The 17,087-nt window shown below is 36.9% G+C and overlaps 1 protein-coding gene across 1 annotated transcript in view; it reads left to right on the top strand.

Moving 5' to 3' along the window:
* The window catches only part of LOC137005952 (gastrula zinc finger protein XlCGF57.1-like), a 779,808-nt gene that overhangs the window by 449,074 nt on the left and 313,647 nt on the right, over positions 1–17,087 (top strand). The window lies entirely within an intron of this gene.

Here is a 17,087-nt window from a genome sequence, read left to right as displayed (position 1 = left end):
ATTCTTCTTCAATGGATGTACAATCCGCTCAAACAGATAAACGTCGTGACTCGTCACACTTCACCCCTATCAAAGCAAACGCCTTGAAAAAATCAAGACCTCACGATGAAGAAATCACTAATGCAACTCTTCTGCAAGCAATAACTTCACTGACGGCTCGCTTTGACTCACAAGATGGAAAACTAGAGGAAATGGCGAACCAAATGCGAAAGAACGGTGTCATGATCGCAGAGATTTCCAAGGCTGTCGAGTTCAATGCCGCTGAAATTAAAGAGTGCAAAGAAAAGTGCCTAGAGACGAGCAAATCCCTTCTGGGACTAACGACATCACACAAAGATGTCATTGAATGTTAGGGGCATTCAAAGTAAGGTTAAAAGAAAAGCAATGTTCTTATTTTGTAAAAATAATGGTTCTCACTGTATTTTTTTTTTTACAAGAAACGCACTCTGTTATAACGGATACTTCTGTTTTGGTCTAGTCAGTGGGGAGATAAGATGTTGTTTAGCCATGGTTCCTCCCACTCAGAAGGTACTGCAATTTTATTTAACAACTGTCCAGGGAAAATAGTCTCTTCCAGATCTGAACATATTTTTTTCATTTTGGTTAATGTTTATGGCCACAATAATGTTAAACTGAATCAAAATTTATTTCAAGAGGTCTCTTCTGTAATCTCTGATTTAAAAAGGATCTACCCTACAGATAATATGGTTGTAGGTGGAGATTTTAATGTTGTACCAGATGAGACACATGATTGACATCCACCCAAAAGCATTTCTTCTCGACCAAATCCTTTGGTCTCCCACTTTTGCATTAGTCTTAAACTGATAGATATCTGGAGATATCTCAATCCTAATCTCAGGCAGTTCTCTTGGTCAAAACCCAATGCCTCCAGCAAATCAAGAATTGACTATTGGCTTATTTCAGATAATTTACAGTTATTTGTTAAAGACTGCACTATTTCAGCAGCACCTTTGACAGACCATTGTGCTATTTCACTATTATTCAAACCAAATCATAACACTTCAAAGATTAAGGGATATTGGAAGTTTAATTCTGATTTACTTAATAATGAGAGATTTTGTAATAAAGTTAAATATTTAATTCTGGAAATTAAGAACAGTAATAGTTTTAATTCTAATAAAGCCAGATGGGAGTTCCTCAAATTTAAAATTCGTAATTTATCTATTAATTACAGTAAAATACTTGCCAAAGTAAGGAGACAACAGGAACATAATATTATTAATGAGATTAATAAATGTTGTAGTGAAAATGTTTTGAGTGATACTGGAAATAGCAAAATGGTCTACAATTAGAACTGTACAATCTTTACATTAAGAAAGCTAAAGGTGCATATATACGCGGATAGAAGAGGGTGAAAAAAGTACTTCTGTAGATTAGAAAAAAGAAGGCAATCAAGTAACTCAATCCTTTAACTAATGATTAATGGCACTGAATGCACAGATCCTACTCTAATAAGTAAGGAAATCTATCAATTCTACAGTGACTTGTAATCTTCCAACTTCTCTCCAAACGAGAGTAATGATTTCTTCGATAAAATTATAAACTTTATTCCACGCATTGACAATGATTGGAGGGATTGTTGTGATCCCGACTTGCATATTGAAGACCTTGACTCAGTGGTTCAAAACCTTAAATCAAACAAATCTCCTGTCCCTGGCCTCACAGCTAATTTTTACAAATTCTTTTGGAATGATATCAGAATATTATTATATAATGCTTTTGTTGAATCCAGTGAAGACGGTTTCTTTGGCCCCACTATGAATCAAGGTCTGATTACATTAATCCCTAAACCAGATAAAGATATGAGATGTATGGATAATTTTCATCCAATTACATTGCTTAATAATGACTATACAATTTTCACACATATACAGCTATGGAAAAAATAAAGAGACCACTTAACATTGATTTCTGAACTTGGAGTGGTCTCTTAATTTTTTCCATAGCTGTATATGTTAATAGATTAAAATTGGGCATTTATAATTTTATTAACAAGTCACAATCAGGCTTTCTTAAAGGGAGATCTTTTCATAATAATTTAAGGTTGGTGATGCAGACTTCCACACTCTGGATGTTAAAAAACTGAATGCCAAGTAGATGAGCAACGGATTGGACGAAGCAATGAATGGGTAATTAGCAGTCTATGAGGGAGTCAATTGTGGTCTTTCTGTCATGATCCACTCCAACCCTGGCTGTTTCTCACCACTTGTTTGTCACCTGTCAGAACTTCATTACCCATACCACACTTCCCGGACTCATTATCACTTCATTGCAACCAGCTGTCTTGTATCATGTTCTCAGTGTCTGTCTATTTATACCCTGTTGGTTTCTGTTTTAGTCATGGAGTTTTCAGTTCATATTCCCTGGTTTCATGTGTGTTTCTTGTTCCCTGTTTTTGGATGGACTGCTTTATTGGATTTTGACCTTTGCCTGTCTTGGACTAAGACTTTGGATTACCCATTAAAACAACACCTGCATTTAGATCTGTCTTTTGTCTCTGTGTTATCAAACGTGACACTTTCTGGATGCTGGTATTGAAAATAAGTAAATAAGCATTTACTCTGAATACAGATAACATGTCTAATGTATCTATCTGTGTACGCTGACCCTAGACAAACAGTCTCTACACAAATAGCAATCTCATTTAGCAACAACCTAATGCCAAGGCTTTTGGAAAAGGTTTGGTTAGCTTATATTTACGTTTCACTTGGTCGGGTGATCAGTCCGGGAATGGGAAACGTTGTCCACTGGTATCCTTCCGTGTGCAGTGGGAGACTGGATTGCTTTCCAACAGCTGCAGAGCTGCACTGAGTGCTGGAGGTCTTTGTCTAATCCAGAGAACTGTAGGTCAGATGGTGGTCGGTCCGTAGGATCTTCTGTAGGTTGGAGGTACTTGGGTTAAGCAGGTCAGGAGTCAAAGTCCTCTGCAAAAGCACTTTGGCTGCTTGATCAGTGCGGTGAAAGGTTTACTCGCAAGAGTCTCACCTTGGTCGTGCTGTTGTCCTTCCCTCATCAGGTCAGAAACTCAGAACGAGGGTCTGTTCACTTGGGAAAACTTTTATTCCTTCTCGTTGGGGAGGGGATTACCAATCCCCACCTTTCCTGATGTGGTGATGTGATTGGGTCACAGCATTCCAGGTGTCCGTCCCTTAACACGCCCACCTTTGCTCCTGTGAAACTTGTTGTATTGTTCCAAAATACACAGTTAAATAAGACAATGTCTTTAGGACCTTGGAAATGCTTTATTTCTTTTTCAAACATTTCTCAAAGTCCTTGTGGTAATGTTCTGAACTCAGAGTCCAAACTTGATGTGAATTGGTTGAGGTATCACACTTCTGTCTGAGTGGGTGCAGTTGCATTGGCTTTAATTCCAGGTGAGGTTTCTACTGTGTGTGCACAGTTTCCCGGATGAGTACAAGGACACATAGGATATGTTCCATATAGTATTCCTGTTCATTTTTGGTGATTTCAAGCCAATATGTTTAGAAAATGTCTTTCTTTCTGAGCATTTCTTTGTTCTTGGTGTGCTCTAGGCAGAAATGGTTTGGCAGCCCTAGGAGTCCATGGTCATTCACACCTTGAACTCAGGCATGGAAGCCTGAGGTGAACAAAGGCAACTCGTGATGAGATTAGCCTATAATCAATTGGCCGTTGATCTCATCTTTCCTGTCTTCCACCTTTGGCAGTCCTGATTACAATAGTCGTTTACTTGTCGTTGAGGGTCCTATCACATTCTTTTGATTAGTCAAAGTGGGACAAAAGAATCTCTGTTGTGAAGCTCTGGTGCCATCACATCTGTTGTTCACTACAGCATCGGTCTAGACTCAGGGCTGCAGAGAGGAAGTGGCGCAAATCTAAAGATCCTACTGATCTTAGCTTATATCAGTCACTCCTTTCTTCTTTCTCTACTAATGTGTCCAATGCTAAAACCTCCTACTATCACACTAAAATTAACAACTCAAATGACTCCTGAACACTTTTCAAAACCTTCTCTTCTCTTCTTTGCCCTCCTCCTCTCCCTCCCACATCAGCTCTTACAGCTGATGACTTTGCCACTTTATTCACACACAAAATAACATCCATGGGCGGCCAATTCTCCACACCACACACTGATAATAACATTATAACAGAAAACGCAAAAACTCTCCCCTCCTTCTCCATGCTATCTGAGGCAGATCCTTTCCAATCACCCCACTACCTGTCTGCTAGACCCTATCCCCACTCATCTTCTTCAGGCCATCTCCTCCTCAATTCTACCTGCACTCACTCACATAAGCAATTCTTCCCTTCACACTGGAACATTTCCCACAGCTTTTAAGAAGGCTAGGATTACCCCTAAGATGAGAATATAATACTTCTTACTGTTTAATGTTCTATTATGTAAAAGTTTTTGTTATGTTAGTGTTTTTGGAGCTTGTGTTCAGGTGGAGGACCTGCTAGGAAATTATTATTATTTGTTTTTTATTATGTAATAAAGCAGCCACAGTGATATCGTTTCTTGCCTGCCAACACTGATTCTCACGTGTGTAAATAGTTATGTGTAGTTTGTTGCTATGTAAAGGAAGAAAACAAAAGAATTAAAGATTATATGATTACTATACAGGTGCTAGTCATATAATTAGAATATCATCAAAAATTAATTTATTTCAATAATTCAATTCAAAAAGTGAAACTTGTATATTATATTCATTCATTACACACAGACCGATATATTTCAAACGTTTAATTCTTCTAATTTTGATGATTATAACTGACAACTAAGGAAAATCCCAAATTCAGTATGTCAGAAAATTTGAATATTGTGAAAAGGTTCAATATTGAAGACACCTGGTGCCACACTCTAATCAGCCAATTAACTCAAAACACCTGCAAAAGCCTTTAAATGGTCTCTGTCTAGTTCTGTAGGCTACACAATCATGGGGAAGACTGATGACTTGACAGTTGTCCAAAAGATGACCCTTGACACCTTGCACAAGGAGGGCAAGACACAAAAGGTCATTGCAAAAGAGGCTGGCTGTTCACAGAGCTCTGTGTCCAAGCACATTAATAGAGAGGCGAAGGGAAGGAAAAGATGTGGTAGAAAAAAGTGTACAAGCAATAGGGATAACCGCACCCTGGAGAGGATTGTGAAACAAAACCCATTCAAAAATGTGGGGGAGATTCACAAAGAGTGGACTGCAGCTGGAGTCAGTGCTTCAAGAACCACTACGCACAGACTACGTCAGTGATGGTTTGGGGTGTCATGTCATCTGCTGGCGTTGGTCCACTGTGTTTTCTGAGGTCAACGCAGCCGTATACCAGGAAGTTTTAGAGCACTTTATGCTTCCTGCTGCTGACCAACTTTATGGAGATGCAGATTTCATTTTCCAACAGGACTTGGCACCTGCACACAGTGCCAAAGCTACCAGTACCTGGTTTAAGGACCATGGTATCCCTGTTTTTAATTGGCCAGCAAACTCGCCTGACCTTAAGCCCATAGAAAATCTATGGGGTATTGTGAAGAGAAAGATGCGATATGCCAGACCCAACAATGCAGAAGAGCTGAAGGCCACTATCAGAGCAACCTGGGCTCTCATAACACCTGAGCAGTGCCACAGACTGATCGACTCCATGCCACGCCGCATTGCTGCAGTAATTCAGGCAAAATGAGCCCCAACTAAGTATTGAGTGCTGTACATGCTCATACTTTTCATGTTCATACTTTTCAGTTTGCCAAGATTTCTAAAAATCCTTTCTTTGTATTGGTCTTAAGTAAAATTCTAATTTTCTGGAGATATTGAATTTGAGATTTTCCTTAGTTATCAGTTATAATCATCAAAATTAAAAGAAATAAACATTTGAAATATATCAGTCTGTTTGTGTCATGATCACCATCTGTTCCTGTCAGTTCTCGGACAACATTTCCCACAATCCTACCTGCCAGTCACATGCTCACTCCACATCAATCACCAATCACCACATACACCTGCAGCTTGTTATCTGGACTATAAAAGACTCACACACACACCACCTCACTGCAAAGTCTTGATTCACCCTGTGACAATTCTGAGCGTTATTATCCTGTCTGTTACCGTTCCTGTCTGATTCCCGTTTTTGACCCATTACTGCCTACCCCTGACCTGTGCTTTGTATACCGATCTGTGAGTGATATCTGCCAGTCCTGAACTCTGATATCTGCCAGTCCTTACGATTCTGTCTGCCCTCTGCTGTACCTGTCTGCTCCTGTTTTGACCCTGCCTGTACGACCACGCTCACCTTTAATGAAAGCTTGCAATTGGATCCCTGCCTGAGTCCAGCTTCGTTACAGTTTGTAATGAATGAATATAATAAACAAGTTTCACTTTTTGAATGGAATTGGTGAAATAAATCAACTTTTTGATGATAATCTAATTATATGACCAGCACCTGTATGTGTATGTATATGTATATGTATATGTGTATGTATATGTATGTATGTATGTATGTATGTATATATATATATATATATATATAATATATATATATATATATATATATATATATACAGATTTCTAGGCATTTCGTTTTTCCACAGCTGGTGTATTTTGCTTGCTTTAAAAGAACTGTCTCTTGCTTTATGTTTTGTTGTTATATTTTTTTGGATTGCATTCTTTTTCTGCTGCCATGGTTTTCCTTGGATTTGCTTCCCAGTTCCATGCAATTTTAAGCTTTTCATGGCAACCTCTCTCATGCTAATTCAGATTAGCACAGTTAGTTTTAAATTAATCTGGTTTATTTTAATTCAAGACTCCATAGTCCAGGTTTTAGTAATCTGTACTTAATCTGTGTTTCCGAAAGCCATGTTTTAAACCATAATTAACTATTCTAGATTAAGGCCTATCCTGGCTTAATTTAAACCCTGCACAAGTTTTCCATTGTGCAGCTCATGTACCTACCTAGACAAAACAACAATAGTCCCTGGACACACTGACTCTCTCACACGTAACCAGAAGTAGAAGACACACACATTTCTTACTTGTTATTATATTTCTTGAAATTCCATACATGGTAAGCTTTGATTCTTATGTCATATGATTGGATGCTCATGCCATCCTGGAGATTGTTGTTTGACCTATGTCTATAAATATGACCCTTCTTCCTGAATAAACCTGAGAATGCTTTGTACCACACTTGATCTGTGTCTGCTTGGTCATTCTCCAGAGATCTCGCGCTGCTGCTGCCACACATCACAGGGGTTGAGGCGCCTGTTTCTTAACTGATGACTGAGACTACAAATATTCTACCTATTATTGAGATTTTGATTTACCAGTTAGTGTGGACGGATATTAATGAGTGTGACATGAGCCTGATCAAAGCTTATTAGTTTCGGTTATTGTATATTTCTGTTATTTTCACGAGCTACTGGAACAGTGATAAAGATCTACCAGTCGATTGCGATCGATGGGTTGGCGACCACTATTCTAGAGCAATCTTGCAAAGATGTTTTTGAGTATACTGTATATCCTTCTAGTGCTCAAAGGGACCAGGTTCTTGTGGCCTTAGTTCAGAAGCACCCATGCCTCAAGGAGCCTGGATCCTTTAATGGCTTATATGGATGGAATACCAGACTTAAGCACAAAATGGGCAATTACAGAGCTAGAGCTAAACGAATGAAACTCTGGAAATGTGGAGCTTCTGCATGAGGTTAAGAAGAGGAGCAACAACCAAACAATCTCTCCGAAAATGCAAAACACCTCTTACAGCAGGACATTACTGTAATCGATGATAAAGGCAGATGGCCAGCTTTGTTTCAGCCCTCACTGGTACAGTAAGTTTATTTGGTTTTAAAGTGTGTCATAAAGATGAGCCACATACACAGCAAAAAAGCCAGTGTACATTTCACTCAATTTGAGTCAAATTTAACACTCCTTAAATGTATATATGACTCCCTCCATTTGGGAGTTAAAATAACACTTTTAAAAGTGTGAAATATGTACATTACTCCCAGAGTACATTTTAACACTGTAGGAGTTTATTTGTAAATCCAACAGAAGTGTCACAACTCTTACATGAGTGTTAAAATGTACTCTGGGAGTAATGTACATATTTCACACTTTTAAAAGTGTTATTTTAACTCCCAAATGGAGGGAGTCATTTTTTTAAGTAATACTTTTTTTGTATTATTAATGTGTGTGATACAAGTAACAATGATGAAATTAACTTCTAAAACTTTTTATTCATGAAACTTTTTTATTCAAAAAAAAATAATTTCATAAAATCTTTTATAACTTCATAAACTTTGCCATTCTGACAAATCAGAAACAAGTGCATATAAAACAGTATAAAAACTGTAAAATATCCAATATAAAAACAATGACTTATGGCAAATGATGTATGTAAATCATAAACTTGGTTACCCGACAAACATTCTTAAAATTTGCTATTCTGACAAATCAGAAACAAGTGCATATAAAACTGTAAAATATCCAATATAAAAACAATGACTTGACAAATTATGTATGTAACTCAAACTTGGTTACCTGACAAACATTCTTAAAGGATTAGTCCACTTTTAAATACACTTTTCCTAATAAATTTACTCACCCCCATGTCATCCAAGATGTTCATGTCTTTCTTTCGTCAGTCAAAAAGAAATTAAGGTTTTTGAGGAAAACATTCCAGGATTATTCTCCTTACAGTGGATTTCAATGGCTACCAACAGATTGAAGGTCAAAATTACTTTCAGTGCAGATTCAAGGGCTTTAAATGATACCAGATGAGTAATAAGGGTCTTATCTAGCGAATCGATCGGTCATTTTCGATTTATAAACAAATTATCGCCTTGAACGTACTTTCCGCTTCCACATTCTTCATAATGCTTACGCTGAATGTCCTACGTCTTCCCTATTCTACTTACGGAACGAACGCGGCGCCAGTTTCGTTTTTTTCCGTAACTTGAATAGGGAAGGCGTAGGACATTCAGCGCAAGCATTATGAAGAATGCGGAAGCGGAAAGTACGTTCAAGGCGATTTTTTGTTTAAAAAGCATAAACAGTTGTATTTTTTTCTAAAATGACCGATCGATTCGCTAGATAAGACCCTTATTACTCATGTGGTATCGTTTAAAGCCCTTGAAGCTGCACTGAAACTGTAATTTTGACCTTCAAACTGTTGGTAGCCATTGAAATCCACTGTAAGGAGAAAAATCCTGGAATGTTTTCCTCAAAAACCTTAATTTCTTTTTGACTGGAGAGAAAGACATGAACATCTTGGATGAAATGGGGGTGAGTAAATTTAATCAGGAAAAGTGTATTTAAAAGTGGACTAATCCTTTAAACTTTCTTTCATACACTAAGCTTGAACATACCGAAAAGCAATAAGCAGTCAAGTATCGGTTCAACTGACCGAATAATTATAGCTTTTGTGCTCCACAACAAAGTTCAAGATGATTACAGATCTTCATGCACAAAACAGTGCACTGGAACAATGTACAAATATGGTTCCTCAAAACCATATGATACCTGTAAGTCAAATTATCTGTAAAAAGGAAGGTCCTCAACTCTTGACAGACAAAAAACATTCAGTTCTCTCACACGATAGGCATGAAGATGCTCCACAAATCCATCAGTTTTAAAGTCTTTAGTGACCAAAACATTTTGGTCATCCATCAGGATAATTTCAGTAATTTTACTGAACACAGGCAGGTCATTTTCCATTCTAGAACAAACCATTAGGTCAGGATGATACTCGGTTCCAGAATGTTTTAACCATGAAGTCACAGTGATCTTACCATCAGACACATTTGGGTACCTTTCAAGAATAGTATCACGGTATTGTAAATCCTCAAAATTTATCACTGAGTGATGTCTCTAACAGTTCATTGTGATCATTTAAATGTGATAGTTCATTATCTCCATGAATTTGATTTTCAGTCTCTGTTTGGTCTAGAAAGTCATTTCTATGAACACTGAAGTGTTTTCGAAATCCGGCATAAGTCATGAAGCTATATTTACAATAATTTTGTGCACATTTCAAATTCATTTTTTTCCCAGGATAGTAAGCATGGATAAGTTTCAAATGACGAACAAGGTCATTTACAGTTGAATGTACCACTTTGCAAACAAAACAGCAGAACATTTTAATCCTAGACAGTTAAGCTAATTCAGAAGTTTGGCTCTTAAGTCCTTAACCCTAGGGGTTTCACGAACTGTCCCAAAGCCAATCTTGTAGATCGTTGTCTGAATGAATGTAAACATCGCATTTAAGCACTGGGGGTATGATACGCTAAAGACAAAATATGCCTTAAAAAGCTCGTCAAAAGCAGCAAGGGAAGACTTTGCCTGACATGGTAGGAGTTGTCCATCAAGCAAAATGTAGAAATCATGGATGGTGTTCTTCGCTGAGCCAACTGCAAGGAGATGTGGCTGAAGGCCTTCAGTCTTCTCAACATGTTCAGTTAGACTGCGGCAAGACTGAAACAATAAAGGAAGAACAATTAGAAACAAGTAACCCAAGATTAACATCTCACTAGTGTTTCAGCACAAACCTTGTGAAACTGCACAATATAGTCCATTGCCTCCCTGATGCTGATCTTTGTGGATTTGTTTCTACCACCAGCTGAAGGTGGCAAAAGGAAAGCCAAGAGTAAAAGAGAGGACATGTCACTGTCCCACCCTGCAATGAACAAAGAGGGCATGCAGATAAACAAAGTAAATTATATGTAACAGACCAAATTATATATCTTCACAAGTAACAAAATTCTTTACCTTGCCATTCATATTCTTGGTTTTGTCTATTGGCCTGAGCAGCTGCAAGCAGGCTGTTGAGATGCAAGTTGGAAGTAAGTGTTTTCGCCTCTGCAATGACCTTGGGCTTCAGACTGTCCCATTGTTCTAGAAGTCTGGAAGCTGTTTCAGTTCCAAATTTGATGTCAAAGTCTTGAAGTACCTGTAAAAAATATTAATAAACATGACACAACAATACAAGTCCAGGACACCATGCTTTCCCACATGATATAATTTTCTCTTCACATTATACTATATTCTGTATCTTACCAATCCTTTAGTGTCGAGAAATCTTGGAAAAACCGAAAACACTGTATTGGACTTGATGGCATCATGAATAAGCTGCTGCCTGTGCTTGAACGTTAATTTCATCTTCTCAAAAATCTGGTCCTTTTCAGTACAATGATTCATAAGAGATAAAGCTTCCTTGCACTGGTCACCCTCCAGCTGCTTTTCCAAGTGGTTCCAGTTGGCTCTATGAGCTGTTGGTCCTCCACTGCCCTCATCATCAGATGTTGCACTTGACCTGGCATTCCTTGTGCTGTGAGGTTTGCTTTGACGTGAAACTGTTTTTAGTTGCCAGGGTATGTATCCTTGATTGCTCTTGGGATCATAGAAATGTTCCTTTAGATTAAAACAAAATGAATGCAAACATTTTAAAAGTCTGAACTTATAAATTAGGCAATATCTATACTTGGCATCAATGAGCAAATACTCATTGATACAGAATACAATATAATGATGGCACTTAATATAATTATGGATACACCAAAATGAAAATTCTGGATGCTCTTGGCCAAAAACCAAAGCCAAAAATGCTTTAAAAATCATTTCTTATTTTAAATTAGCTTATTTGTGTATAATTGTATTAACATTACACTTTTTAAATGAAATAACTTTAATGATACAGAGTTTAAAACATACAAGCCAACACATGTGTGTGTGTGTGTGTAATATATATATATATATATAGCAGGGGATTAAGATCATCGAAACATCGAAAATACATTTTGGTCCAAAAATAACAAAAACGAAGTAACTGTAAACGAAGCTCGGGCGCACCAGATAACACGTCAGCTGATGTCAGCAGCGTCACTGCGGAGTCATGAACAACGCGGATTGACAACAGACCCGGAAGAAAATACAATGCTGAAAGTCGCAGTTTTTGTTATTTTTGGACGAAAATGTATTTTCGATGTTTCAAAAACTTCTAACTAACCCACTGATGTCACATGGACTACTTTGATGATGTTTTTATTACCTTTCTGAACATGGACAGTGTACCGTACGTACACTTTCAATGAAGGGACAGAAAGCTCTCGGACTAAATCTAAAATATCTTAAACTGTGTTCTGAAGATGAACGGAGGTCTTACAGGTTTGGAACGACATGAGGGTGAGTCATTAATGACATAATTTTAATTTTTGGGTGAACTAACCCTTTAAACCTTCTATTAGGTACTTTTGCAGAATGACAAAAGGTTTCAATACTTACATATCCAGTTTTTGAGTATGGATCCTTGAGTGCTGGAAAGAGTGTTACAATTCCCAAGGCACAGCGGGTTTTGGTTTCTTTGGAAGGGACACGGCTTTATATATATATATAAAAAAAAAAAAAAAAAAAAAAAAAAAAAAAGGGTATGGGAGAAGTTAAAACATTATTTATTCACTAAAAATGGTCTAAGAAACGTAATAAATTATGAAGATTAAACTGTGCCTTACCCTTCTTTATCAGTTATGTATGCAACTACAATATTGACCAAGAGTCGCCGCGTTGAGTCTGTGAGTTTCCCATGTTCTTTATATTCAGCCAAAATCACGTGTCCACCCGCCTTGTCCTCCAAAATGCTATTGACAAACTATAATATATACATATAAAAAAATATTGTAATATTTTTAAAGTGCTATAAAGCTCTTATTATATAAAAATGTAAATAACTGCTAAATGATTTGGCTAGTTAATTAAAAATTTTAACAATCACCTGTTTTGCCTCAAAAGCTTCATCAAAACGAGGTTTCTTGGAGCTTGGTCCAGCACCTTCATCAGTCTCAGAGGACATTGATAGTGTGTCAGGGTGGGAGCTACAAGAAGAATCGAGGACTGGGCATTCTGGAAACATTTAAACATTAATGAATTACATGCTGATTATGGAGACAAAAAAAAAACATTTTAAACATTTTTTTTACAATCATATGTATTCCTTAACCAAATATCTTAATGTTTAGGATTTAAAAGCAGGCCTATATTTAACATGACCTAATTATTTTAATTATAAATCATGACTCATTTGAATTTAAAGGGTTAGTTTACCCAAAAATTTAATTTCTGTATATAATATACCTCCCAGATTTCATCAAAAAATATCTTAATTTGTGTTCTGAAGATTAACGAAGGTCTTACGGGTGTGGAACGACATGAGGGAGAGTAATAAATGAAATAATTTTCATTTTTGTGTGAACTAACTCTTTAAAATGTAATGCTGCACTCCTCACAACAAATCTTTTGAAATTAGCTATACTGATTAAAGAACATTCCTAAATTTAATTTAGGTAAAAAAGCCCTATTAGGTACTATCATGTTTCAAACCCAATGGCTATGGCAGAGGAAAAGTTTTTCAGCATGATGACTTGACAAATAATACTATCCAGTAATTTTGAATTATGTGAAAATGGAAGATTAGTTCACCCACAAATGACAATTCTGTCATTACTTACCCGCATTTCATTTCAAACCCACAAGACATTCATTAATCTTTGGAACACATATTTTAATAAAGTCTGCAAATCTTTGTCCATCCATTAACAGCTGTGCAACTGACATGGTCAAGAGGCCCAGAAAGATAGTAAAGACATCATTAAAATAATCCATGTGACCACAATGGAGCAGCAACACAATTGCTCTGTTTGCAAAAAAAAAAAAAAAAAAAAACATAATTTGCCACTTAGTATATAAATATTAATCTCAGATCAGTAAAATATCTTAATGTCTAATGGGTTTGATAATGACAGAATTTTCATTTTTGGGTGAACTAACCCTTTAAAGGCAGCAACATTTAAAGTGCAACATTATTCAAATTAAGTGTTCCACAGGAAAAAAAAAAACTAATATAGATTTGTCATGAAAGAGTGAGAATTTGTTTATTTATAGGTAACTATTTCTTTAAAGAATTTAATGACATGTGCTAGGGAAGTATTTGTATATCATAGACACTTGCCTGAATCTTGGTCAACAACTCTCCAAAGAATATCATGAGATTTCTCCTCCAGCACGTCAGAGAAAACATCCTCATCAACCTCCACACCGGTGTCATCTTGTAATACCAGATCCTTGTCTTCGATGGAAAATTTCTTCTTGACTTTACGTTTGTGAAGAGAAAAGATACTTTTCTCCACATGCAGCAACTGATATAAAACTCAAAAAACAATAACGCCTTTAACTTGGGGTATGTTTACACCTTTTTCAACTGAAAACTGTATACTTTTTATGCGTTTTGGCTGTTCTACAAGACAACAGCGTTTTGGGGTATGAAAACGCAAACTTCTAAAAAAAATGGTTTCAAAGTGAATGGTTTTGAAAATGATGCTTTTTACCGTCTCCGTGTAATCAACAAAAACGCGAATCTGCGAAAATGGTGCGTGTTCGCAAGCTGTTTCTTGACAAAGCGACATCCCCAACTACTGGCCTGGCATGCATAATACAACTTTTTAGGCATAGACATATGTCTATGCTTTTAGGCCCCGTTTTCGCCTGGTATTAAGAAGCGTTTTGGTTGATCAGATCACAAGTAGACAAGGCAGACACATAACGTTACCCATTTATACCAAGTGTTTTAATCCGTCTCCTTTGTCCACTGTCAACCACTTCTATTCTGATTTTTTCGAGGTCTAATTTATCATTTTCGCAGATTCGTGTGAACGGGGATCGTTTTGACAACGTTATCGTCTGTTTTTAGAACATCGTTGTCGTGTAAACATACCCTAAATGTATAACTGAAGAACTTACCTTCTTTAATTAAGCCGTTGTAATCGGCTCTGTCTGTTTTAATCAACTTCTTCTTTCCTCCATATATGACTTTGAAGAGCATTATGCGGAGTAACAAACGACGTTTTTGTTTGATTACCGTTTGATGCAGAAGCTGCAGTTCATTCAGTACGCTCACAAAACAGAAAAGAAAAAAAAATTAATTCGAGTTAATTGAAATCCATTAAAAAACTTTATGGACGGAACTCTGTGCTAACGACGGCCATTCTCAAAATAGGCGCACCTCGTGAGAGGGCGAGTCAAGACTGAGGGCGGGAAACCCCGCGCAGGTGCAGTGAGAACCACGAATCAATTTCTTAAAATACATTTATAAAACTTTACGATTAAAGACGATTAAAACTGTATCTATTGAAAATACTGGTTTGCCAAACATACAGTCATTAATCATGAACCGATTAGATTAACTAACCTAACGATCTTTCGCATTTGCAGCCCATGTGCAATATTATCTAATTATACATCCCTGATATAGCAATATATATTTATATTTTATGATTTATTAAAAATACGATTACATTTATACAAATAATTTTATATTTAAAGCCAATGCAGGTGCCATACACATAAGCTGTTACACATGCTTAAATGAGCTGGCTCAGAAACGTGCCGACAATTAGCAAAAACTTGAAACGATTCGATTCATTCTTTTCAATCACACAATTCGTTAAAAAAATGATTGAAACTTACCATTGAACCGGGAGCTACCGGGATCTCCCTAATACATTTTCCAACTGAAATGAGTCGTATGGAATTGTGGGAAATACACTGCATGTTGAGTTAAAAGTTTAACACTGGAAGAATAACTCTCTTTATAGATGCTATTTTACACTTGTGGATCAAAATGTACTCCAGTTTTAACACTGAGCAACACCAAAAATTTCACACCGTATATTTAACACTGGTAAATTTGCTGTGTATAAACAACTCTGTGTTTCTCTTTTCAGATTAAAGAAGAATTCCAAATGATTCCTACAATCTTATAAAGGCCACATTTAGCTTTACAGAGAAAAGTTCAGTGATCCGTCAGATCCTGTAATTTGGTTAGTACAGTTTACTGATGAACTCATTTGTTGGTGTGAAATAACACAGAAACTGAAAATTAATAGTTAGCTATATATCTTCAGTCTCCCCTGGAAGCTCTGACAGTCTATAGCATGAAATTATCAGCTAAAATCAAACTTATTACAAAAACGAACTATTGTACATAATCAGCGTGATAACAACTGCCTCAAATGACAAAACCATCTTTTGGAAAATTTTATTTGAAGTGTAATTTATTTTTGTTTTGACTCTAGTCTCATTTGCATTGAGAGGGCGGGGTTTATGACCTGTACTGCATCCAGCCACCAGGGGGCGATCAAATAGCCCGCAGCTTCACCTTTCAGGACGTATGAGGCACACCCACAGTGCATTCCGAACGGGATATATCGCCCTCTGAAGGGCACTTCGGAGTGAAAATAATCATGCCCGCCATATTGAAGGGTCGCTCCAAACCGAAGTGCTCAAAACTGGCCACTTCAAAGGGCCCTTCGGAATGAAGGATTTCAAAGGGAACAACTGATGGGCCCCCATGATCCTTTGCACAGGGACGTTCTTTGATGTCACAGAATGGGTACAGGATGCTCGGAGTTCGATTTTAGTATTTTTCGATACTATTGTAATATTTATACGAGTAAGATTTGGTACATTAATATGGTCAACATTACATTGTACTTCAACAAAAATACTTTACAGCTCCCTTTATCAGTCCATTCAAATGTTTCAAATACATAAACACATGAATCACTTCAAAACAGCATTTTAACGTTGGAAACTCCAAAAATAGATTAACCCAAAATCCATGTTTAAAGTGGAAATGAATCGTGCACAGCAATTCCAGATGTTTTATTGAAAGATTCATCTATTAAATGCAATTAACAAATCACACAATGCCATTAACTGAAGTTTCAGTATAATGTGTTCTTTGGGTTGTTTTGTCTGTTTTATGGAGAGCTTTAGGCCAATAAGAGACTATTAACTACAGCTCTTCCTTTTTAATTTACAAACATGTCATTAAAATATAAAAGTTAATAAAACTGGTCTGAGATCAGCCAAAAACCATATAGAAAGTATGCATCGACGTCACTTTCCCGCCGAAAACGCGCTCCCTCAGCTGGACTGAGTGGCAAAAGAACCTGCTGCGTGACTGGATTTAGTAGAGGAAACTGCGAAAACGCAAGTAAAACAAACGAATTACACTAAAGGTTGGAATTGAAAGTGTTTCTTACAACTTGTCAAATTAAC

This window comes from Chanodichthys erythropterus, chromosome 3, assembly GCF_024489055.1.
Source record: "Chanodichthys erythropterus isolate Z2021 chromosome 3, ASM2448905v1, whole genome shotgun sequence".
Lineage (NCBI taxonomy): Eukaryota > Metazoa > Chordata > Actinopteri > Cypriniformes > Xenocyprididae > Chanodichthys > Chanodichthys erythropterus.
Note: the sequence above shows the minus strand (reverse complement) of the source record. Positions and strands in the feature narration are given on the sequence as shown.